The sequence below is a fragment of the Heliangelus exortis genome, chromosome 2, assembly GCF_036169615.1.
Source record: "Heliangelus exortis chromosome 2, bHelExo1.hap1, whole genome shotgun sequence".
In the NCBI taxonomy this organism is placed as follows: Eukaryota; Metazoa; Chordata; class Aves; order Apodiformes; family Trochilidae; genus Heliangelus; species Heliangelus exortis.
This window is the reverse complement of record NC_092423.1, coordinates 100,629,457-100,653,969: the sequence shown is the minus strand read 5'-3', so window position 1 is coordinate 100,653,969 and position 24,513 is coordinate 100,629,457. Positions and strand designations below refer to the sequence as shown.

Sequence of the window (24,513 nt, the reverse complement as noted above, 5' to 3'; positions counted from 1 at the left end):
GCTTTCATGTAAACACTGCAGTTCCACAATAGTGCTTTGCAGGAAAATCAGATGCCTCTGGTATTAATCACCTGAAGATTTTCCACGTATCAGTATCCAGGATTATATGACACCAGATAGCCTCCAATGTAATCTAACTAGAAGAAGCATGCACTATGATTTATGTGGAAGATGTGAGGCTGGATTGTGTGTGTTCATTAGGATACCACTGTGGAGGGAGAGAAACAGCTCATGATTCAAGAAAATGGTCTCCAGACGGAAGATTAAAAGGCAAATTTGACATAATCAAATGCATCTGGAAAAGCAGCTATAATATGAAGTGCAATACCAATAATTTAAAATTCAATTATTCAATTGAATAATAATAACCTTTTACTCAAGCTAATAAACCTTTGTAAGAATATGAAACACATAAAAGTCTCTGCCTTTTTTTAAACAGCATAATATAAGTCATTGGATAAATTTTACTTTAATGTATAATTCAGGTTTTACCATTCAGAAGATAATTTCTACTGAACTGCTTTAGTATTTCTTTCATACCTCACTCAAGTGCCTTATAAATAGCTTTCTCAGGGATACAGAAAATGATCTCACATGACTAAAGGTAGTGTTATGGATTCTTCCAGAGGAAAGAAAAAACTGTGTATCACTGCTAATGTATAGAAATATGCATGAGAAACAAATGAAGATATATATATTGACATCAGAGAGGGAGCAATATAGAGAAAAAAAAGAAGAGGTGCAGGAGGGAGGTGGAAAGCCTGATGTCACATGCTAGCCCCAGTTTTTAGCAGGGTATTAGCAACAAATTAATGGATCCCAGTTTTGTCATCTGATATTAACTATATGGACAAGAGGGGAAAAAGAAGCTGAAATGATGCAGGGACTCCAGTCATATCTTGTAATATGTGATGACAGTACCATGTCTATGTGTATATTAAATGATAGAGTTTTGACTTAAAATCTTTCAGAGAACTATATTAGGAATGTTACACTTTCGTCAAGTATTCACTGATGTTTTCTCATCTTGAGACTCACGGCAGCATCATTTTTGATGCATCTAATCTTTATGTTGTTATTGGTGGTGGTGTTCTTCGAAAAATGAGAACAGTGGGATCCACTCACGGGAAAGGATACTCTCTTGTCAGGGTGACTTTTCTATGGCTATTGATCAGAGAAGCTCTCAAATAGCTTAGAAGGATTCCTGATGTGGACAAAACAAAGATAAGAACGAAGAAGAAAGAACATGATCAGGGTTCAAATGGCTGGTATAAATCTAGTATACAACAGGACTATACAATGTGTTCTCCATTTACCACCAAATACACTGAAGGTACATTTGATGAGGCAAAGGGTTTCCATTTAATTTTTATTTTAAATAAAAAAGAAAGCTGCATTCTGTGAAAAGTTTAACATATATTCAACAAAAAAAGCCATTGGAAATGAAAGTTTCAGGCCCTTGCCCTAACCAAAGTTACTGACATCAACCTGTGACTGAAACCAAAACATCTTAATCTGAAGTGTTGGTTTAGCACCTTACTGGAAGTTAAATCTGAAATATGTTGTACCTACTCCTATGGTGCTACTGGTCAAGCCTGATAAATGGGCAAACCCTAACTCCACCTGAGTGACCGGTGTCTTTCCAAAATCTGTATCAACACCCCAGAAGCCCTCTGGGGCATTCCCAGCATCATCTGGCCAGGAACACCAGCCCTCTATGAGAGCAAAGAAGGAAGAGCCTACAAAGGCCAATTTAGTGACATCTGCAAACAAAATTTTTCTGATTCCAGCTGGAAGCTCTTGAAATTCAGATTAAGATTTTATAAGTATTTTGGTTGAAAAATACCTCTACCTGGCTGTAGAAGGGCCTGAAATTATATGAGAATATATACATTTACTATATTGTATACAGCAAAAACAAGACTTAAAAACTCAGTAGATGTTTAAATGGGTATGAAACTTTAAATATATTTGGATAGAGGTACATTTTCATACTTATATGTGGAGTAAGTGAAAATACTTTTATAAAATTCCACTGTACAAGTAAGAGGCAGAATCATAATTATGGAAGATAAAAAAAGACACACTAAAACATCTCTCCTCAGAAATGTATTAAGTTATCTGAACACCCTGCATGTCTCAAGAGGAAATCAAATTGATACAAAGATTTTTTTTAAGTGGAAATTACATCAGAAATGGTTTTTTTCCTCCCAGTAATTCAGAGAGAACCAGACTGCTGACATTATTAGTTTTAAACTTTTCTTTCATTCCCTCCCTCCTCCATAGATTCCTTGCATTTATCTGCAGTGCAACAAGGGCCAACCAACCTTCAAAAACCATTCCCTGATCTACACCATCTTCTGCAGTCCAGTGGTACCAACAGTGTCCTGCACCGGGGTGGCATCTGGGTTGCTTTCAAAGCCTGGAATTTTTACTCCTGTGTGTGTGGAGTCACATCACACATGGCTAAAAAGGTGGTTTGCAGTGTGGCAGGAAGTGTAGCAGCAGCTTCAGAAAAGGTTGTTGCAAATTATGCTGCCTCATAAAGTGAGCTTACCCAGGCAGACTGAAAAGAAGACCAAAGGGCAGAGGTTTATGTTTTCCTAGGGCTCAGAGGAGTTTCACATCCCATAAATTCATTGATGGATAGCCTGTTTTTAATTTCCACTTCCCAGAAATAATAATAATAAAATACTAATTTTTTTTATTGATACCACTCTTTGAGGCATATTTATGCTGCTCTGCTCTCTCCCCAATAGCCATCTTTTGCATCATGGGTGTATTTACAGAATAAATACATTTCTTTCCCCCTTTCTCTGCCAAGCTGCTGTTGACAGGTGGTGATGGGTGTGAAAATGTCCTGAGGGTCTCTCACCTGCCACACAGGGACAGCAGGATAGGGCAGGCATACAGGATCCATGACCACCCCTCTTGAGTGATGTAACTTTCCCAAAACAAGTGTTGTTCTCATGACACAATTTTATGCACCAGCCTTAGAGGTTTCAGAGAGTGGTTAGTGTCTGGAAATTGTTTCCATGGTTAATAGGGAGGGATGGATGCATCATTCCTGGGAGGTGATGGGAAAGTTGGTTGTTGCTGGGAGTTGCTGAAGTGCCCCTCTGGGTGTTGTCCCAGAGTCTCCTCCTGATGGCCAGAGAGAGCCCCAGGACACTGCAGCCAAATTGAGGCATCTGAAGCAAGGTCAGTGAAGCTTCAGGGTACAAATACCTCCCTTTGCCTGGCCTTGCTTCTGCAGCCCATGTGCATGCACAGGACCTGAAGCACTATCTCTCGAGATACTAGAACATTCCAATGTGCTGAGAAGGGTTGGAAGATATCTCAGAGAAGCACCAACACACCTGCAGTGCCCTGTCTCAAATGCTTTCAGTGGCAGAAAATCCTTTCTTCCTGGGTATTAAAATGCTTCACCTCAAAACAGGGCTAAGCAGGACACATTAAAAAGAAGCTTTTATAGTTTTCAGAAGCAGCATTCCAAAATCAGCTAAGATAAATTACCAACTGTGTAACTGCAAATTGTCAGAGAAAAAAAAATCTCTGCCACCTAGAAAATGAAGTTATTTTCACTGTATTTCCCTTGCTTATTTTTTGGCATTTGTTTTTAGAAATGTAATGGAAATTTCTGTAGATATTTATAGGGTTTTGCATTGGTCCATGCAAGTATAAGTCCCTGCAGGGGACAACAGAGAGTATCAGTGGTTCCTAAATTTTTTACCTGTGTAAGCAGACGAGTGTCTGTCATGGAGTAATATAGTGCCCTGTGAATGGCAATTATGGGAGAGCTGAAGATTTCAGAAAAGGCAGATCATGCCTTTCCATAGGCATTTCTCTGCATTCTGGTCCTGTATAACTTTCAGCCCACTTCTCTTTCCTGTTGGAAAACGCCCCTGTAAATACCAGATGGTTATGTGATGTTTGTATGTTCTGTCCACATTCAAATGAAGTTACAAAAATACTAACCTTGAATTAAATTCATTTTAAAAAGTAAAATAAATTCCCTCTAAGCATATGTGTGTTCACACTTGTTTGTGCCTCGGTTTGGAGACATTTGGGAGATTTTTACAATGCTCTTTAATGCATTTGGGCTCTGTAATATTTGGACAATATGTATGACCTGGCTGAAAAGTAGCATATTCCACTGCAAATAATTTAGTAGTTTGTAATTAGTAATTTAGCATAAAGCAGGACTTAAAACACATGGTGGTAAATTACATTGCTTTTGAATTTCTTCTACGTTAGTTTTTCTGGATGTGTTTTGGGTGTTAGATATAACAAAGTTCAATGGGACTTCTATTAAGCATTGTGAGAATTTAAAATATGATAAAGTTTGAATTCAGTCATTTTTTTAAATTGATGAATAAGCATACAAGCAGATACATTCATTTTGATATTCACTAAAAGTTTAATAATTCTTGCAGTGAACTATTTGAAATGGACTCCTTAGCCTAACAAAGAAGAAAAGAAATTAAATTCTGTGTAGTCTGTGTACATTCTGTCTGCTAATGAAATGTATATATCTGACACCATACTGAACACTTTTGGAGTCCAGTTTAGCCTGGGTATCTGTAGAATTCTAAAATGGAAAAATTTAGACCATTTTCACACCCAATTGTCTGGGCTGCTCCTAGAGACAAGCGGTGAAATGGCAGCTGGCTAAAAATTCTGTTTAACTTCGGAAGAACATTACTTGTTGATTGTTTATTAAATGCTGATGTATATGTTTTAACACTTCAGTCTCTACATTTGATTGAGAGAAATTAATTTAACACCCTTTTCTATGAGCCCCTGTTCTTACACTCTGTTAAAACACAAAGCCAGTGTCTCCCAGACTTCAGGTACTACATTTTCTGACCCTACTTGGAGGTTCCTCTGGTCTAATTGATCCTGCAAGAGTGAACAGAATAGCAAATTAACACTTTTAGATAGACTTGATAAGTTTTCAGTTTCAGAAAGCCCATATGAGGGACAGCTCAGTTTCATTTCTCATTTGGTTCAAAGTTAGGAATTTACAGCAATTAAGATGTTTCATTGTCTTTGGGCTGGCATGCAGGTATTAGAGTACAGGGGTGAGAAAATTCACCCAGCATGTCCAAATTCTCATAAGGACTGCTTCAGGGGAGGATTTGGAAATTCACCGGGGCCTCAGATTTCTCATTGGTGTATCAGGTGTCCATTAGAGATGCTGTTGAATGTTCTTTAGCTAGGCTCGTATGTTGCAAAGAAGTGACATTTCAGGACTTATCCGTGAAGTTAATAGTGCTTCTCAGTAAGTCATTTTCACATTTACATCACATTTAGTATAGTCTAGATTTGGATGAAAAGAAGTATTGCTCTTCTCTTGCCAGTGCTGCCAGGGTGATGGGTCACAAAACTGGGATTTCTGCAACAGTCCCCTCTCTCTTGCACTGCCCAAAGTGCAGTGGATATGCTGGATCTGTTCATAGGTTATGTGAACACTCTGGATATGCTGAGCAGGACCTAGGAGGCTTGTGTGCATATTCAACAATAAATACACAGCAGAAATGTCCTATGTTTGCCTTTTGCCTTGCTGCAGTTCATAATAATAACAGTATATTTTAAAATGCCAGATAAATAACAAACATAAGGAAGGTGAGGGGCGAAGATGTCTAATCATTTTAAGAAGAAACCAAGACAGCTGATGTACAGTTTGTTCTTTACTAGCTATCTGCATTTTTCCATTAATTATGTGGCCTTTTTCTTTTCATTTGTCCTTCCTCCTTGCTTTATTATGTTCTCTTTTTTCTATTGCTACCCACTCTCCTTCCTTTTTTTGTTTTGCTTCTTTGTTTCTTATTAACGAGTTTCGACATTTTTAATTAAACTTGACTGCCTGACTGATGCCAGTTCAACCCTCCTTTTCTGAATGTGCCCTCCAAAACAAGTTAATCATTAGCAGAGGCCTGTCTTCATCAACTACACAGGGAAGTAACAGAAAAAAAAAAGGAAAAAAAAAAAAAAGACAGACAGAAAGAAAAAACCTAAACAGAGTAAGTGAGAAACAGTGAACAAGGCCCAGGAAGAAGTAACAAGCCTAAAGAGCAGCATATTCTTTGCACTTAGTGAAATGTTTCTGTGACCTTGTAGCTCACAAATCCTCAGTTTTCAATACAACTTTAGATGGATGTTTTGTTGTTACTGAAGGACTGGTGCAAATGTTAAAGACATAGGAAAGAGTCTATGCATAACTGTGAACAAACAAGGAGTCCCATCTTCACCTGAGGTCCCTTTCTGTTCCCAGCGCAGTTCTACCTTAATTCACTCCCTGTACTTTGGAAACGAGGACTTTTGGTCCCTCTATTTGTCATATTGCTACAGAATGATTTAGAAAAATACCAAAGCAGGAATAAATTCTCTTGTCCAGACCCAGATTTTGCTATGTGCTGTAGATGGTGAGATTTATGTCTGGTTCTCAATTTCTGCTGTAGAAATATGCCTGTCTCCTTCCCTTTCACATGTGTGTAATGCACTCCTTCTTTCTGGCCCCAGTCCTTGAAAAAGGAAGCTCCTGTCTGATGCTAAAGCAACAATGCATGTCCATGATTACTGAGAGCAGCCACAATTATGCTGTTCACAAATAGGTACTCGCTTTAACTTCAGGGCAGGAGATAAAAAGGTAGAGTAGAGAAAGGAGAGTCAACAGGATCCCGTAAATAAGCACAAATTTACTTGCCTGTTTTGCAATGATCTATCTGATATGCAGTGAAGCTCCACGCTTCCCCACCAGGACTATAGGGGGATTTTCTTTGGGGGGGGGGCAGGGGGCTGTTCTTGTATGGAGTGTTCACCCCAGCAAAGCAGGACCAAGGGAACTGCTCCTACAAGCCTCAACTCCCACTGGTAACAGTGGGAACTGGAGGCATGCAGAAGTGAAAAGGATTGGACCTGGAGTACACAAGGTGTTATGGGGTGTTTTGGTAACAGCATAATAGTACAATTTGTCCACTAGTTCTGGAAGGAATCAACCAAGGCTGAAAATAATGTTGCTTACTTCCATGGAAGGTGGTGCTTCCTAAGTTTTGTGCTTAAGAAAATGATAGAAAAACTCTTCTGCCTCAGAAGAGAACCTCCTCTTTCAGGATCCATAGAAACTCACTGCCTATCACAATGAGCTGTAAAGTTCCTTCTCAACCTGACACTATAAAACATAAATCAAACTACTGTACAGTACCACTGAACAAATGTATTAGAGTCTTAGTACATAAAAGCAGACAAATAATATGACTAGAAGGGCTTTTAATACATTATGCTCGTTACTTAGTAGTTTGATGTCAGATATATGAAATATTAAGCAAGATATAATAATCCCTCTAGTAATGTAAAAATGTTCACATTTTTTAATCTAGAGATCTCACTGATGAGGCATGATTGTTCAACATCCTAGAAGGCAGCTTTCTAAATTATGCTATTCCCTGTGGCAAGTGAAGGACAGATCACAGACTTAATGGAAGGAGCATTTTCGTTTTCCCTGTTGCACAATGAGATTTACATTTCAGCCCTCCAGCAAGCAGAGTTACTCAAGATATCTTCTAAATTAGTACCACCTCGTAAGTTACACCCAGGGTACCTCCTAAATTAACAAGTAATACATTTAGGAATCCCTGAAAGGTTTATTATCTCCTGTCTAATAGATCATTAGCATTGTATATAATTGCTGACACAGTGTGCCCATCCCTTCTTCTAGTGATAGATTCCCATAGGTTATATAGGGCATTTTAGAGGTCCCTTTCTGCCTTCCTCATTATGCTTCTCTATCTACAGAGGAATTAAGGCTAACTGCAAAAGAATCATTCCCCCAGCCTTTTGTGCTTTTGTAACTGCAGAGGAACAGCAGAATTGCTGGTCCATTATGTTATCACTTTTATTTGATGGGATAAAAGTAAATGTTATACTCATAACCCCAGCTGCAGATGAAAGAGATCTGTCATTCCAAGGTTAGGATGTTTGCTTCTCTATACCAAGCCCTCCTGGCTGATTTTGATACCCCTGCTGCTGCAGTCATCTTTGAGTGCTCATGTACCTCTAAGTCACCACTCAGGACAGAGGAGCAGGAAACAGCACAGGGAGAAGAAATGCTGATAATAAAGTTCCCGTTGGGAAGTAGCTGCTCATTAATATGCCCTCAGGCTGTCATACTTTGAGATGCTGGTCAAAGGTGTTGGCAAAGCTGGAAATGAAGAAACATTCACCTCTGCAGCCTTGTCTGTATTAGGGATTTAACTCTTTGCTGACAAAAGGCAGCAGCAGCTGGAGTAGCTGGAGCAGAGCTCACACAGGTTTAGCCAGAACATGGAGGTACTGTGAACAGCTTAATGTGTCCCCCCTCTAGCCCTCATCTGAGTACCCCTCACTGCTTCTAACAGAGAGCATGCCTGTGACACCAGGATACAGCTGCTTTGAAAGGCTTCATTCATTTAACATCGCTGTTGGATGCCTTCACTCCAAGTAGGGAGCTGCTGGCAGCAGAAAGCAGTCTCCAGGCAAACTGGATCCCTGCAGGCATCTGAAGGGACAAAGGCACCTGATTTTGGGCCTGGTCATGTCTGGCAAGGGTCACAGGGATTTCTCACTTCCCTGAGGCAGTTCCCACAACCACCAGAGGCTTTGCTGAAGTTCAGCTAATTTCTCTGAGCAGATGTAAGGCAAAGCAAATGCTGTATCTTCTGGCTTCTCACGGAGTGTCCATCACTTTATGTATTTAGTTTTTACTAGCTAGCATAACTTGCATCTCTGAGCTTTTAATAATGTTCTTAGCTGTAGCTAGGAAGCACAGCACAAAGATGCCCATCATCTTGGAAAGGAGTGGCCAAGAGTCCACACAATAGGAATGTGGTGGTTTTTTTGAGACTCACAAGAAGTCATATTATATTTCTTTCTGCAAATATCTTCCAGCTGCTCAGTGAGGTGACAAAGAAACAAATCCATCTACAGACTCTCTCTTACTTGTTTTGTGAATAGCCACCATTTGCATTATAAACATTTTAACAAAGACACATTGAGCTATATTTAACCCTATGACTTTGATGAGTTTAGTCCATTGACTTTGTGGAGGAAAATACAGAGCTGAGTCTTGTTTTTGATTAGACTCACGGGTACAAAGAAGTCTCTCAAAAATTGCCACAATGGGACTTCAGCCAGCAGAGGCCCGTAACCAAATAATGGGAACTTGTTATCATTCTTTTATTGTAAGTATCTGTTGGCAAAATATGCACAAAATTAGTATCTCTTATTTTTAACAGATAATCTCGCTGCATCTATTTTTGAAGAACAAAGACTCCACTCTCCATTTTTTAAGGTCCCACTAACTAACTTAAATATGAGAGATTGAGTTCCAGGATGACTAAATTTCATTTGTAATGAGAATCAGATCAAGAGATTTTTCTTATCTGAATGTAAATGTCCTTCATCTATGTGGATTAGGAGTCTCAGTCAACTCTGAGTTGACTCTCACAAACTCCCAGAATTCACTTTCCTGAGCAGGAGACAGTATAGATTAGTTTGATTTATAATAAATTTCAAGCCTCCCAAGGTAGCTACTGCCAGCGTGTCTCCTCTTTCAAGAGCTGTAGGTCTTAAAATATGGGAGTCAGATACTGAGGTTAATAATTAATGTGAAGCCTCCAGATTTTATAGCTATTCCAATCTGAAGTAATCATATGAAGTTCCAAGAAGCCAAAAAAAAAAAAAAAAGGAGACAGAAAATCACAAGAAATGCAACCTTGATGCAGCCTATGTGTTCTAAGGCAGTGATTTAGGTGCTTTAGTAATAGAGTGTGCAGTCATTCATTACCAGTAGAGACTGGGATTCATATTTAAGCCCATGCAGGAGCTGACTCTAGTTCTTGGAATGCAGCTCTCTTCAAAGCAAACACTTCATCACACATTTTATCTCTTTCTAAAATGCAGATGAAGACCCCTGATCACAAAGATCAGATGTGCAATATGAAGCCTTTCTGAGTTACCACAAAGCACCTGTTGCCCCAGAATCCCACACTGTCTGGTTCCAAAAGCCTCACTTCCACGTGTTGTAAATGACTCTAGGAACAGCAGCATAAGACATAGTGGACAGCTTGGAAGTCCTCAAATTAACAGAAAATCAAAGCTTAACACCTATGGCAAACAAAGAGCAGCAACTCTGTAGCACATATGCAAAAAAGAATAGGTGCCTGAGCAATGGACTAATGAGGAAAATGAGTAGATGCTGGAGTATGTAAAATATATCCTTTTGCCTAAAAACATTTTTGAAGAGAATCTACCAGAATTGTGCAGAGTGGCTACACCTTTATTTTATTAATTCTGCCAGGTTCGCTCTTGGAAAATGAGTTTTGAGAGGTATGATGAAAAGAATTGTAATAATTCAGAATATTGGTTAGATTTCCCTAATTGCTTCAGATAATATAATATAGAAAGCCATTCAGAGATATAATGAGCACGGTGAAAAGGATTGTGCATAAAAATATGGATTGAAACCAACACCAGATTTACACAAATAGCAGAAAGCCCTTTTACTGGGTGACAGAAATGCATAATAGAAAAGAGATTGAACAGCATATGTTTGGTTGGTTACACATTCATGATGTATGTCTTGCTGATGGACTGCTTTAAACTGGACTGAGCCTTCACCAGTGCCTGAGCACAGGGTCCTGCTAAGCCATGAGAGAGAAAATATTTATTTTTTTTTTTTTTTTAAATGGGCAATGTCTCCAACAAGGACAGTCTAGAAATACTTTTTAAGGAGGCCTGAATGCACACATGGATACAAATGCTGAAGGAATGGCTGGCTTTGATCTTGTCCTCACTGCTACCCAGGAGCTCTCATGTTTGCTGCCACTGCTGCAGCAGTGGGAGGCAGCCAGGATCAGTTTGCTTCTATAGGGGAGGATGCAGCAGATGGCACTGTTGCTTTAGCAACATCCCCCATCAGTCTTTTTTTCCCTTTGTAAAAGTCCCAGCTAAATTTTTCCTTCCTACCGTCCCTCCTTCTGTGGGATTTTACCCCACTTTCTTTGATCAGGTCCATCCCCACCTGAGCACGATGCTGCAGCTTTAGGGTCCTTCAGTGTCTCCTGGGCAGATCCACAGCCACCCCACTCCTTGCTTAACCACACTGACTTCTAGCAGTTGCTTTTTGTAGAGAAACCCTTGCATTTGCATAATAATTTATTCCCATTGGTTTCTTCGTATGCCCAATTTAATTAGTTTGTAACATTTCAGTAGTGTTTTTCTCAGATCTTAATAGCATGTTGGGGAAGCTGAGCACGTTTCTGCCATGTCTTTGCACTTGCAGTGCACGCAGACTTTTATCTCTTTCTGTAACTTTGTCTCAGCCATTTTTTTTCATTTTTGCTTTTCATGCTAGATGCCTTGATGCTTATCTCCATTCATTTCATGATTCTTACGCCAATTTTTTGAAAGGCTAATATTTCTGGGTTTCCCTTGCCCCTTTATCATCAGCCATTTAGATGTTAAATTAGTTTAGACTTTCCTAGATGTATTTTAATGAGACATACTTGTTTATTTACCACTAGCTGCATATGAATGAGCTGACTTTTTAATGCAGTCCTATCCTGAAAGCTGCTGAAAACTTCCACTAAAAGCAACCAGCACCAAGTCCAACTGGAAACTTACTGGAGATTTAGTCACTGAAAAGAATAACAGAGGAATAGTAACCACTTTATGTCTATCCTGGCAAATGCTTACCCAAATGGGACTGTGTCCTGTTAAAAAGCATAACCTTGGTGCCAAAATATGCAATCCTGAGGTGCCTAGATACCTGCATGGAGAGCAAATCCTACCATTCTGAAAAAAAAAATAAATGTTTGATGTTTTGGATAAGGGAGGTCAGTGTCCCACAAGGGGAATGGGAGCTGCCTAGACCAGCTGATAGAAAACTCCAGACACAGAGAGGTGTCTGGATTGCAACCTCCAGTTCAGATTCTGTGGCCTGAACCAAAGTTGCAGGCAAAATCTGCTGTGCACTGGATCATACAAGGTAGGACACTTGTATGAGGACAGCAACCAACATTTCTTCTTTGCCTCAGCTGGATATGGATCACTGTTTTCTCTGGAATATAGGAGGAACATGAGGTGTTGGTGCTGGCACATCCTTCCTGTTTGACCCAGGAGCAGGAAACCTTCCCCCCAGGCTGATATTGCTCATACCTATTTTTACCTCTTCCTGTGGAAGTGGTGGAATGGTAGAGAAAGTGAAGTGACATTCATGGAAGGTACAATATCAAAGCAAGCTTGACTTGAGGTCATGGAAGCCAGGGTCCTCTGGGGGGGTTGAGGTATTGCTCTTCTTTGGATCCCAGCTCCCCAACATTTTGGGTCAAAAAGGATACACTTGGTAAAGGTGCCTCCAGGAATCAGTGACTGTTGAATGTTGAGATCACACTCACAGTTTTGAAATTAGGTGCTAGATCTTGTTTTGATAGCTAAAATTACGCCACCTCTGTGGAGGTCAGGAGGTCTTTCCACCTTCTGTTGCTGAGGAAAACCACGGTCATGTACTGCTGCCATTTTGAGGTGAACTTTGCTGTCTGCCATCCTTTATCAAGAGTGCCTTTGTGCCCCGAGTTTCTTGCAGTGTGATGCAATGAAATTCAGTGTACCCCAGTCTAGATCTGGGGCACTGAGGTTGCTGTAAGTATTGTCTTTATCATCACTTCCACCTCGTAGCTAGGACCATATTTGAGCCTCAGCAGTTTAAGACAAGACAGATTTTTGTGTCTGTCCAAAATCCACGTAATTCTCCAGAACTGTGAATCTAAATGAGCCTTAAGACAAGAATGATAAAATGTGATCCTTGGGGATGCACATGGGAGCAATGGACTGGCTGATTCAGGAGCACCCCTAGGTCTGGAAGGAGGGCCTTCCTGGCTGCTAGGACAGTAGAAAGTATAGGAACTACTAATCTGGCATGAAATCCTGCAAGTCTGTGCTGCCTTTTTGTCATCCTGTAAATGCTCTGTCCTTTTGTTTGTGAGAGGAATTGACATGAAGGGATTTAGAGAGTGAGAGACCTATGGTTAGGCCCCCCCTTCAGTTTTCCTAGATGTGCAGGATTGTTCCTCACAACACAGAAATGTTCACCTATTTAAAAAAGAAAGGTTGGCCTTTTGGTTTGTTACTGGCTACGTTTAACATCAAAATTAATCTTGCTATGAAAGGAATTGCAAGAAAAAAATGAGCGTGCGTATGTTTTCTAGGAGAATGAACACAAAAGAAAAATCAGGCAAAACAAAGCAAAATAAATGCAAAAAACCTGCAGATTGAATTATGTAATCCTTACTCACATGAATATTAACTGGAACTATCCACATGAGTAGATTTTGCAAAAGCAAATCAGTATCTCATGGGCTTGTTTTTGTTTGAAGACAGCTGGAAAAATATGTATTCTTTCATGACATATGCATGTTAATACAAATTGTATACTCTCCACTAATCTAATACTCATGAAATTAGCACATCCATCATGGAAATTAAACAATAACTTCTTCTTGAACAAATTCTGCAATGAATATGTTACAAAAATAATTAAGAGAAAGTGTCAATTGGCTAGAACTTTATCATCAGAACGGTCTTCATTTGTGAGATTAAAAAAGCCCAAGACAAATCATGAACAGTTATAAAATAAAGTCACGGGAATGTTTTGACACATATTCTTTTTTAATATTTTATTAAAACAATATTATTTCTATTAAATCTGATCAAGGGGTGCTTTAGAGAGATGACTGACAATCGTTCTTCATAATATTTTGGAAAACCTGGGTCTTGGTTAAATTCAAGAACAATTGGTGGTTTTTTTTTTTTCTCCTAGGCACTGGAAAGTCAGGCCTACAAAAAAACAATAATTCCTTATTAATGTGCTATATATTTTTGAAGAAGGAGGCTGTTTGATTTCTCTATATAGCCAATTAGACATAACAAGACATGCTTTGAATACACTACCACCCACTCATTTCTTCAGCAAAGTCCATAAGAAAGGAATAAAAGAGGTGTTTTCAAACATCAAAAAAACCCCAAAAAAACCCCAACAAACCAAATAACCAACAAACAACCTCTTGCTAATGTTTTGTTTCAAAGACAGAAAAAGGTCTATTTGGTTCTTATTTAAACTCAAGCTTTTCCTTGGGGCGGAAAACATTTTTGTTCCTCTTAGCTACACTGGATTTTGCCAGATTTTCTTTCTATTGGCTGAACAGACTGCCTCATCTCCTGCTCTGCAAAGACAGGCAATGTTCTACAAAAATACAAAATGCTGAACAGCCTCTGGGAATCTGCACAGAGCTGAAAGCCAGTGCTTAACTCCCAGTTTTGCCAAGTCTTGTTTATGTTTCCTTGTAGTTCCCAGCTTTTGTTTTAGACTGACAGCTACCATTCTATGAAGCTATCATGTTTTAGTACCCGGTTTTACAAATAACTTAAAAGTTACACAGGTTTGTTTCACAGAGAGCCGGAGCCAGGAATTCAAATTGTTGAAAGCAATGTGATGATTTTCTGATGTGATCAGAAAGTATAACTCCTTCCATGCAGGAAGGAATCTGAGTACTGGCTAAGACAAACACAAGTTCATTTCATTGCCATAGTTTGTGAAAATCAAACTCTAATTTTTCATCTCACAGAGAATCCTGCTACATGCTCAGTTTAAGCTGATTACATGGAAAAGCTAAGGAGAAACAAAGCTGGAAAGCCTTTGCACTTTTTGGTGAAGACATTTCATTTTCAACAGGAGTTTCATGTACCTGTGAGAGCCCTCAGCAAGAAACTTATGCAGGTTCCTTCACCTCACTTTCAGGTGAGCATACAGGTGCTTCTGCATCTTCAGGTGGGCTCCTTTGTGCTCACTTTGCATCTTCTAATTCCTTTTCCTGTGTAATGATAGTGCTTCAACAGCAAGGGGAAAGGGACCTTTTACTACAGAGTAGTTTATGAGCTGGTTTATGAGTGAACAGTCAGACATTCCCTCATCAGGGTCACAGTAGAGAAGAGAACAAAACCTTGGTTTCTCATTTCCAAGGTGAGAGCTTTCAGCCTCAGGTATATGAATAGAAAGAAAGGAGCATAATCGCTTTTTAAGGAGAACCAGTGAGTACTCCAAGTACTCCAAGCTGTGTAGAGAAGTAGCTCTGGCAAATGAAAACTGGTGCTTTCAGAGCCCATCTACCCCATTAAGCTCCTGACACTTAGGAAGCTGGTAGGCACAAGTCCCCAGCAGCTTGCAGGGTTTTGGTGTCTGAGATCTGATGAAGGTGAGCCCCTGCTACTTGCTATTTGGACTTAAATCCAAGCTGTAGCAATTATTACCCTCTCCAGATGTTGTAAATGTTCTGATTGATGATATAAATACCACTTGCAATCAGAATTTTTGGTTTGGGTGTGATTTTTAGATGGCAGTGACTGTTGCATACAATTTATTATTTGACAAATATTTTTACTTTGACGTTGTCATTAACTGTAGCTATAAAGATGCATTTTGTGTCCTTTAGAATACAGACCTAGTCTTGCACTCATTTAAGTTAGTGGCTAGATTGCTCTTCACTGTGGTGGGAGGAGCTCTCTGCCCCTATATATTTACTGCTGTAATGTAATTGCTTCACTGTATGTATCAGTGTTTGTACGACAGGACTTAGGTTAATAATCCTTTTTATATTGCTATATATGTGAAAGGAAAACTTATAATACCAAAGTAATATGGTCAGTGTTGGCAATATGAAAGATTAAATTATACTGCTTTACATTTCCACAATAAACATGCAATTCTAATTAGAATTAGAACTAAAGTGAGCACTGTCCATGGATTTATCTTAACACACAAGGATTATCTTCTGCTTTATAATGTGGATGCAGCTTTTATAAATTGAAAAGAAATAATGATCTTCCAGGTTAACTGAAACTGTCAGAGTAACTGGGGCAAGTTAGAGCTTGAAGCCCATTGGCAAAGAGGGTTTTAAAAATACATCTTTTCTTATCTTAACTCACATTCTTCATCATTTGATAGGCTCAGGGCTTCACTTCTGCAAAGGAAAGGCTGTGGTACATCATGTTGTGAAGAACATAAGCAGATTTGATAGAGGTCTGGAAGTAAGAACATTCTTTCATGAAAATGCAAATTTAAGACTGCGTGGATTTCATTCCCATCTCTTAAGCAACCATCTTGGACAATCTTCTTTTGGGAAAAAAGAACACTGCAGGCAAGTTCACTGTTCTCCATATGGATTCTGAGTTTTCTGAAATCAATAAGTGTTTCTGAATGTCTGAAAAGCATGCAAGATATTTGGTAATGTTGCACAAAGCCATTTCAAAGGAGCAACTCAATTTACATGGTCTTATTTGTGTTGTCAGGACAAGAATTTATTTGGCATCACAAATATGAAATAATGTATTATCAGAGTGATAGGGAATTAGTAGATCGAGTGTCTGGTAACAGAGACAATACTTCTCTGTTCACTTTGCTGTAGGAGTAAATATGCTGTCTGGTAGATAAATTGGAATCTGAATATAATCAAGTCAACATAAAAAAAAACCTAAGCCACACTGGAACAAGTTATCTAGAGAATTCCACAGCTAAACCTCCCATTTCGTAAGAAGGAGAGAGCTCTGGTTTATGCTGCCACTGCCAAAATAGAGGCCAAAGACACAGTGCTGGACTATTCATTAGCATAGGCAGTGATTTACCAGCAAAAACACTCGAGCATATATTTACTAGAGAACAGCAGAAGCTACTACATCCACCCAGTTACTGATCACATGTTCAACCAGCACTGCAGTTTCTCTTGTTCTCTGAGGAACAAACCTGAAGAAGTACCCATGAAGAAACAACATGGCTCAACCTGTAAAATGGACCACATTCTCTTGGCTCTCATGTAAATACAGAAGGTGATAGTGCCATGGGATCATGCAAGGATGTGTTCATTGGGTCTGCACTTCTTTCATGTATACTTGAGTTTGGGAGTGTTGTTTTCTTTGAATATGCTTCGTAAAACACACCTTTAATGCTCTCTGGCTTGTTAGTAAATATCTTTGCATAAGTAATTTCCCAGTGAAAAACTGATAAGGACCACAGACTCAGCCTTTATTGGAAGCATGTGCAAATACAAGCAGAATACAAGCCTCTAAGATCTGATCAAACATTATTTACTCTATGCCTTCTTCTCTCTTTAAAAAATAAATAAATACATGTTTTCTCAGCAGGTGAAGAGCTCTCATAGCAGGGCTGGCAATGTCTCCTTTTCCCTCTCTCCTTCCCCCCATCACAAAGCTGCAGACTGAAAATTAGGACTTTTCCTGAGACATGAGACACTCTTCAAGCTTTGGGGTTGGAGGGAGAGCATCGCTTTTGAGAAAGCATCTTCTGCTTCCACAAAGGGCTCACTATCCTCTATGCTAATGTAGAAAGAGAAAATAAAGTAAGTGTCCTCTGCTTTGCCTAGCTCTTTCTGAAGGAAAGACTGTCTGTGCCTGCCTTCAGGAGGTGGCAGGCTGTCAACCCTGGGAGAAGAGAGGAATATGAGTGCTTTTTACCCACTGTTGTGTTAAGGACTGCAGACTTAAGGCACAGCTCTTCTCACAAAACTCTACTCTGTCTCCTGGCAGAGCTGTTTCTGTTCTAGGAGCCCTGATCCACATCCCTATTCCACTGAGAGCCTACAGGCAACTCCTCACTGCATTTCAAAAAGCAGAGTGGAATTAGGGCTCAGATTTTGTGTGCCCCAAGACAAACTTGTCAGGATGCAAACCTGCACTCAGACAGCACTTAATCAGTCTGCAGAGACTGACAGGGCAGAACACATCAATATCTCCTGCCTCCCTGTGCCTGGACTGACCCTTGCTCCATACTGTTGTATTAAACTTCCTTTCTGGATTTGGTTTGTTATCTACTAGTCTTTGGAGTGCTTGCATTAGCTAAACGAGCTATTGAGATATGAATCAGAAGTTTAGGGCAGTGATATAGAAACACTTTTTTAGTTCTAATCAGTTCTGCTCAGTTTTATAGGATTTTGTAAACTTTTGCTTTTCTTTCATCCTGGACAGTTGAATTTCCCATGTGAATAAATCATTTCAAAGAAGCATACCATCATAGAAAGGTTGCATCAGAAGAGACTTTTGGAGGTCAACTAGTCCAACCTCCTGCTACAAAGCAGAAGTGATTTCAAAGTCAGATCAGGGTTGCTCAGAGCCTTTACCTGTCAAGCTTTAAAAATCCCTTGTGCTGGAGTTCCCACAAACTTTCTTGGCTCCAGGACTTTAACGCTTTTGCTGAAAAAAAAAAAAAAAAAAAAAAAAAAAAAAAAAAAATTGTATAGCAGTCCAAATTTCCCTTGCTGCAACTTGTTATTATATTTCACTTAGTGCCTCAGAGAAGGGTTTGGTTTCCCTTCTCTATAACTCCTCCTTAGGCAGTGGAATGTAGTTAGCTCTCCTCTTGACTTTCCCTTCTGCAGACACAGCAACTGCAGCTCCCTTTCCTCATGTCTCGTGTTCTCCAGCTGCCAAAGACCTTGATGACCTGCCACGGAATTCAGCCCAGTTTGTTCATGGCTCCCTTGGACTCGGTGACCCTGGACTGAGAACAGCATTTCTTGTGCAGCCTTTCCAGTGCCATGTAGAAGGGAATAATTCCATTTCCCAGCCTGCTAGCTGTGCCTGTGCTAAAGAAACCCAAACTGAGGTCCACCTCTCTTTCCAGGAGGGTGCATTGCTGACTCCTGTGCCATTTTTTGTTCACCAAGACCTCAAGTCCTTTTCTGCAGAGCTGCCTTCCTGCCAGCCTCTAGCCTGTGCTACAGCATAGGATTCCCCCACGTCATGGGCAGGACTTTACATTTGCTTTTGAAGTTCAGGTGAGTCCTGTCAGTGCATTTCTCATGCTTGTAAAGTCTTGTGCTGGTGACAGCCACATCCTTCAGTGCACTGATGCTTCACTCTAGTTTAGCTCTAGGCATGAGCTTACTGATGGTGCTCATCAATCAGGACAGTGCTGAACACCATCAGTATTGTTGGTTTACTTGAGTTAGACTTTCTTACTTGCCAGCACAATGCAGCCAAGTCTGAATTTCTTTGGGCTCTCTTTTCTTTGGTTTGGTTGTGCTGATTGTTGTTTTATCTCTATAGTTCTAGCAGGAAATCCATGGCAGTATTTCTATATAATAATAAGGTATACCTTTAAATAAAAAAACCCCAAAAGCATAAAGCTTTCTTCTGATTTTGTATAAAATAAACTCCGCTGCTTTCTTCTCCCTCACAAAGGATAAGAATTGCAGAACACCAAAAGCATCCTCCGTTGATATTGTTTTTGTTTTCACTTTCCATCATCCAAAGCCATTTACATCTGCAGACTTCAGCATCTTTATCACCCACATTTCAGAAACTCTTACTGCTGTCTCTAGAGGTTGTTCCCATTCTCGCTGCAGGAGAGTTAAAAGGTATGAGAAATCATATACCATTAGCAATAACACAAACTCTTATTTGCAGAACACTTAAGATGGAGATTGCTGAGGAGGAGGAGGGTGCTCTAAGCTGTTTCTACAGGTACCCAAAAGAACAACAGAATTGCCCAGTGCAGGCTTTGTGCTTTGTACTCCAATCGTACTGAGAGTGCCAGGACAGTATGAAAAGCTTTCTTTCCCCATTGCTTTTCGCTCTGTGGATATCAAAGGTTTAAGAGATGTAGGTTTTTTTAAATTTGTTTCCAGAAGCAGGTTTTATATCCCTGCCAAATGGGTAAAGACAGCAAGATTTCTAGGGAAGGATTTCCAGCAACAGGTCTTGAGTGTTGGTTGTTGACTGTGACCATTTCAGAATTCCCCGGCTGCTGCTTCTTCCAAGTGAATTGTACATTCCTAGAGCAGGAATGTAGGTTTTGCAACATAGAAAGAACAAACTTTGCCCTCCTCCTCACCTTATTTAGGGGAATTTCACAATGTGGTTTTTAAAAGATGAGTGACACCCACTGAACCCTAGTGAACTGATTTCTGTAAAGGCTTTACTCTTGTGGATCTCTTTTGCAATGGAAAAGACTGATGTTATCTTAGACTGAAAGATGAGACTTTCCACTCTACCTTCCAAATGAATGTGGGTAGAGCAGCCAGAAGATTTCAGGGCATCCAGAATGCTAGCCGTAAAAAGATGACAACAAAATGCAACCTTTTTTCCATTTGCCCACAGTTTACTAAGATGAATGAAGCATTACTGCTGTCCCAGTAAACACACGTCCATCAAACCATAAGGGCAACACATCATCAGGTCAAAATACACCCTATTAAGAGGGAAATAAATTATGTCACTATCCTGGAATCATAGCAAAAGCTTAACATTAAAAAACACACAACCAAACAAAACCCCAAACAAACTCTCAAACAACAAACAAAACCCCCCAACATACCAGCAATGCCCAAGCAAGTTTACTGTTCCAGCTGCTGCCCATACATGTGTCACTGCTCCCTTTGACTTACATGTGGGACTGCAGCAAATTGAAAGGAAAATCACATCAGGTTATGCCAAGTCAACCGGGGAAATGTATTGTGTCTCCTTAAATGCATCCTTTCTCCCCGTTTCAGCTGAATTGTAGAGCAGCTGTTCTTATGCTGTTGGCAGGGCTATATGTGTCTTATGCATTGACTTCTGCCAAATGAGTTACCTTCGAGGAGCTGCCCTTAGAAATGCTGATCTGCTGCTAAATACTGAGCCCCTCCAGGGCGCTTCTAAGTGGTTGCCCTAAAGGTGGGAGACCCAAACTGCAATAAATCCTTCTGGAATTTCAGGGCAAGTATAGCACTGACAGTTGAGAGAGATTCAGCCAATTTAAAAGTATTAACCTGCTTGCCATGGGTTTTGTGAGTAGGTAAAATAGTATCATTAGCACTAATAAAACTGTCATGCTTACAACATTTGTGATTATCAGCTATATGTGGTATTCATTTATGTACATTTTGTACGCTATGTGGGAGTTTTTACAAAAGGATTAACATATAACCAGCAGTGACAGCTATGCTAAAAATTGTCCATTATCAGATCTAGGTTTTCAGTTGCTTTTAACTTTTTGTGCTTTCCATGTTTTTTTTATGTCTGAAGCTTGATTTTTGAGGTGAGATGGAGCAAATGCTTCTGTTACCAAGCTTAACCATGGACAGAGAGATTAAAGATAAATATATTTCTTTGCCCTCATGAAAATAAATTTTAAAAAAAGTTAATCTATTAAAAATGTAATAATTCTATGTAGTATTCAAGGTTCAGACCAACCAGCACATAGGATTATCCACCAAAGGGCTGGATATGAAAGATGCACTAAATTGTTATCCATCTTCCCTCAAACAACTGGGACAAGGAACCTAAGGAAAATAGTACCTGACACATACTTAGAATGTGTTTTGATGCATACGTAGAAGGACAGGGGAAAGATAAGATTGAAAATGTAAGTTCATAGAGATATTTCTATTTTTTAGGTAGTTCCAGACAGTAGATTTCCAACAAAATGTTTATTGAGTCAGGCCAACTTGTAGAGACTTCTTGTGGAAATGCATTGGTTTTCTCAAAACTGGTGTTTCAGGGCTGAGGTTGAATTTTTCCATTACTAACCATCTAGAGTTGAAATGCTTCAGGAATGTAAGTGCTACCAGCCCCTCACAAGACAGAGAAGAGCTTTGCTGAGCATTGGTCTATTCAGAGACAAACAGGTAACAAAGAAGGTGGCCCATTGCTTCCCATGTACCACAAATACAGCATAACCAACTATCCATCAACATCAAAAGCACAATCAACAAGAGGCAAAAACCGGAGTTGGGTGGTTAATGCACAGCAAAATTCTCCAATGCTTTCAGACAGAGAAGAATCCCAGGTCCCTGAAATATCTCAGCTGATAACTTACTGCCTGACCTCTGCTTTCTTGTACTCTTCAGCTTCAAAAGCAGGGGAACTGAAAACAGTATTCTCTAAAATCTGTTGTCCTTTGCTATTGGTCTGTTGCATTTTTCAATGCTTTTGCTCTTTATATTCCTTCCCCTATGTTACTTCCCTTATTAGTGTTTCAGAATTCAGAACTCCATTGAAATAGGATCAGGTTAATGTCATCTTTTTTGGTAGTGACCTAAATGCCATGTGTCCTTTTGTTGCTTTCTGATTGCAAGAGGTTAAGTGGTCACCAAATAACTACGCCTTCACAATGTCTCCAGGAAGCTCCTTTTGTTTCCTGTGAGCCTGCACCTCAGTCAGAAGAATCTTCTGAAATCTTTTCTTAGTCCCTTTAACTGGTGAGTAATAAAGAGCTATGTTCTGAAATATAATTTGTTACTTTATGAATGCTAAGCTTTTTCAGAAACAGAAGAAGGTTAGCTCTCACGGAGGAAAAAAAAGGCAAAAAAGCAAAAAAAATAAGCAATTTTGCGACACTCAATATAACAATTCTTGGAATAAGCCTCCTTTCATATTTAAAATAATTTGCTATTTAAACAAGCTGATACATTTAGAACCACCCAGACAAACATGAACCACTTCTCTGGAGGTACTAACTTCTGAAGCTATCTGCTCCCCAAGTACAGGTAGCAGAGTCCTTGGCAAAATTTGTTAATATAATTCTACCTCTGCTAGAAAAAAATGCTAATCCAGTCCTAGCAGTTCTATTTAACTTTTGCTTCAGCTATAATTTTGTCAATTTAAAATGTGTTGGATTTTGAATCTCATAAGAAATCACGTTGGATGAAGCATGAAATTTGGAAATCCAAGGACTTAAAAGATATTGGTTATATAAAATTCTCTTTGTTTTTTTTTTTTTCTATTAGATGTTAGCCTTCTGAGCAGCTGACATGAGCGAAAAAACAGCCTAATAATGCTGTGAAAGGTAAAATGGAGTTCAAGTGGTAACACTGCATTTTCTACACTTGGTACCCATTACTGTCCATAATACATGTATGTTTGCAATGTTTTCTGATTTCATTTGCCTTGATATAAACTCCAGCGTAAATCTGTTATAAACATGATTAGTTTCACTTTCCCCCAACATAAGCGAACAAAGGATTTACTATTCTGTCTATTTTTGTCCCTATAAAACCAACATAAATTACTATAAAAAAATGATGGAGTGCAATGTTTCTGGTTGTGCTAATAATAAGTCCAAAAGAAAACCTTCAATCTTACGTGCACATAAGCAGCAGAAAAAATTTTCTTGCTTGCATGTCAAACAGCAGTTTATTCCCTTTCTTGTCTAGACAGGTTTGGAAGGTAAGCTGATACAACAAAATGACAGCAGAATCTGTAATGTCTCTGTCTCTGCTATCCCTACCTGCCAAAGTGTTTGTCTGCTGCAGCAAGAGGTACCTGGGATATATTGTTATATCCTTAATAGTTGGTTTTCAGTACTGATCAAATATCAAAAACCTGCTTAATACTCTCATTAAAAAAAAAGAAGAAAAGGTTGAAATTCCACCCCAAAAGTAAATAATTTGTCACTTGGTACTTCTGCTGAGCAAAATGCCTCTTTTGTGTTCACCTCCTGCTGGTGTTTGAACACAGAAACTGTTCTTGCACAAGCAGCAATAGATGTGCCAGTCTCCTCAAACACTTTAATTAGCAATAGTTTATTTTATACTGTTTTTAAACACAGTTTATCACTGACAGGGCATCACATTCTCCACCACATTCCACAGTCTTTGCATAAGCAATTACAAAAATGCCAGGCAAGGCTCTGGTGATCTCTTTTGCAGGAAGGACCAGTTATTCACATACATTTCCTGTGTACAAATGTGATAAAACAAAATTAAATTCAACCCTGCAGTTAAATCTTAATGCAGCTTGGGTTTTTTTCTTAATTTTTTTCTTTTTTTTTTTTTTTTCCCTAGGAGGGATGCCTCAGGTGAGGCAAGTGTCTTTCAGTAAGGAAAAGGATTAGCATTTGCTAAATTTTCCAGTCTTTTTATCTACTACCTTTTCCTAAATTGCTAATACTTCTTCAGCTATTAAAGCCACAATGGCTTCTGTAAATCCACTTTCTGATTACGTGAGTTACGCTATGCATTTGGGACCAAAATAACAAAAAAAAAAATGGTGAGTGAGTTATGTCACAAATTGCCTTTAGTGCTTCAAATCTAGACTCCCATTTACACAGACACATTCTTCACAATTGTTCCAGCATTAAAACAAAGGTGCTATGAGGCCTTTAGAGAGGTAAATGAATTACAGTCTTTCCACAGGGGAGATAAGTTTGTAGGTAGGAATAGCATCTTTTATTAGACCAACCAGTACAATTGGAAAAAGTTGACAGGAAAGGCTTATATGCCAGGAAGATTACCTCCTTTTTCCCCACTGTATTAGTTTTCTTCCAGTAAAGATCTGCATATTTTAGCTTGCCAACGTCCTTTGACCATCACAGTTATAACCATAGTAACACAAGGCTTTACAAAAGCAAGCTGCAAACTAAAAATAAATAAAATGAGAAAACAAGAGGACAACTTCAGCCTGAGATGTTTTTGAACTTTCTCAACT

At 39.2% G+C, this 24,513-nt stretch overlaps 1 long non-coding RNA gene across 3 annotated transcripts in view; it reads right to left on the bottom strand.

The window, feature by feature from the left end:
* Positions 1-13,762: 13,762 nt before the first annotated feature.
* The window catches only part of LOC139793080 (uncharacterized), an 80,717-nt gene continuing 69,966 nt past the window's right edge, over positions 13,763-24,513 (bottom strand). For 2 of the 3 annotated variants that reach the window (XR_011724486.1, XR_011724488.1), the window contains one exon: positions 19,076-19,180. This is a non-coding gene — a long non-coding RNA (uncharacterized lncRNA). Of the gene's footprint in view, positions 13,876-19,075; positions 19,181-24,513 lie in introns of those variants that run through there. The other variant, XR_011724487.1, reaches the window with a different exon arrangement.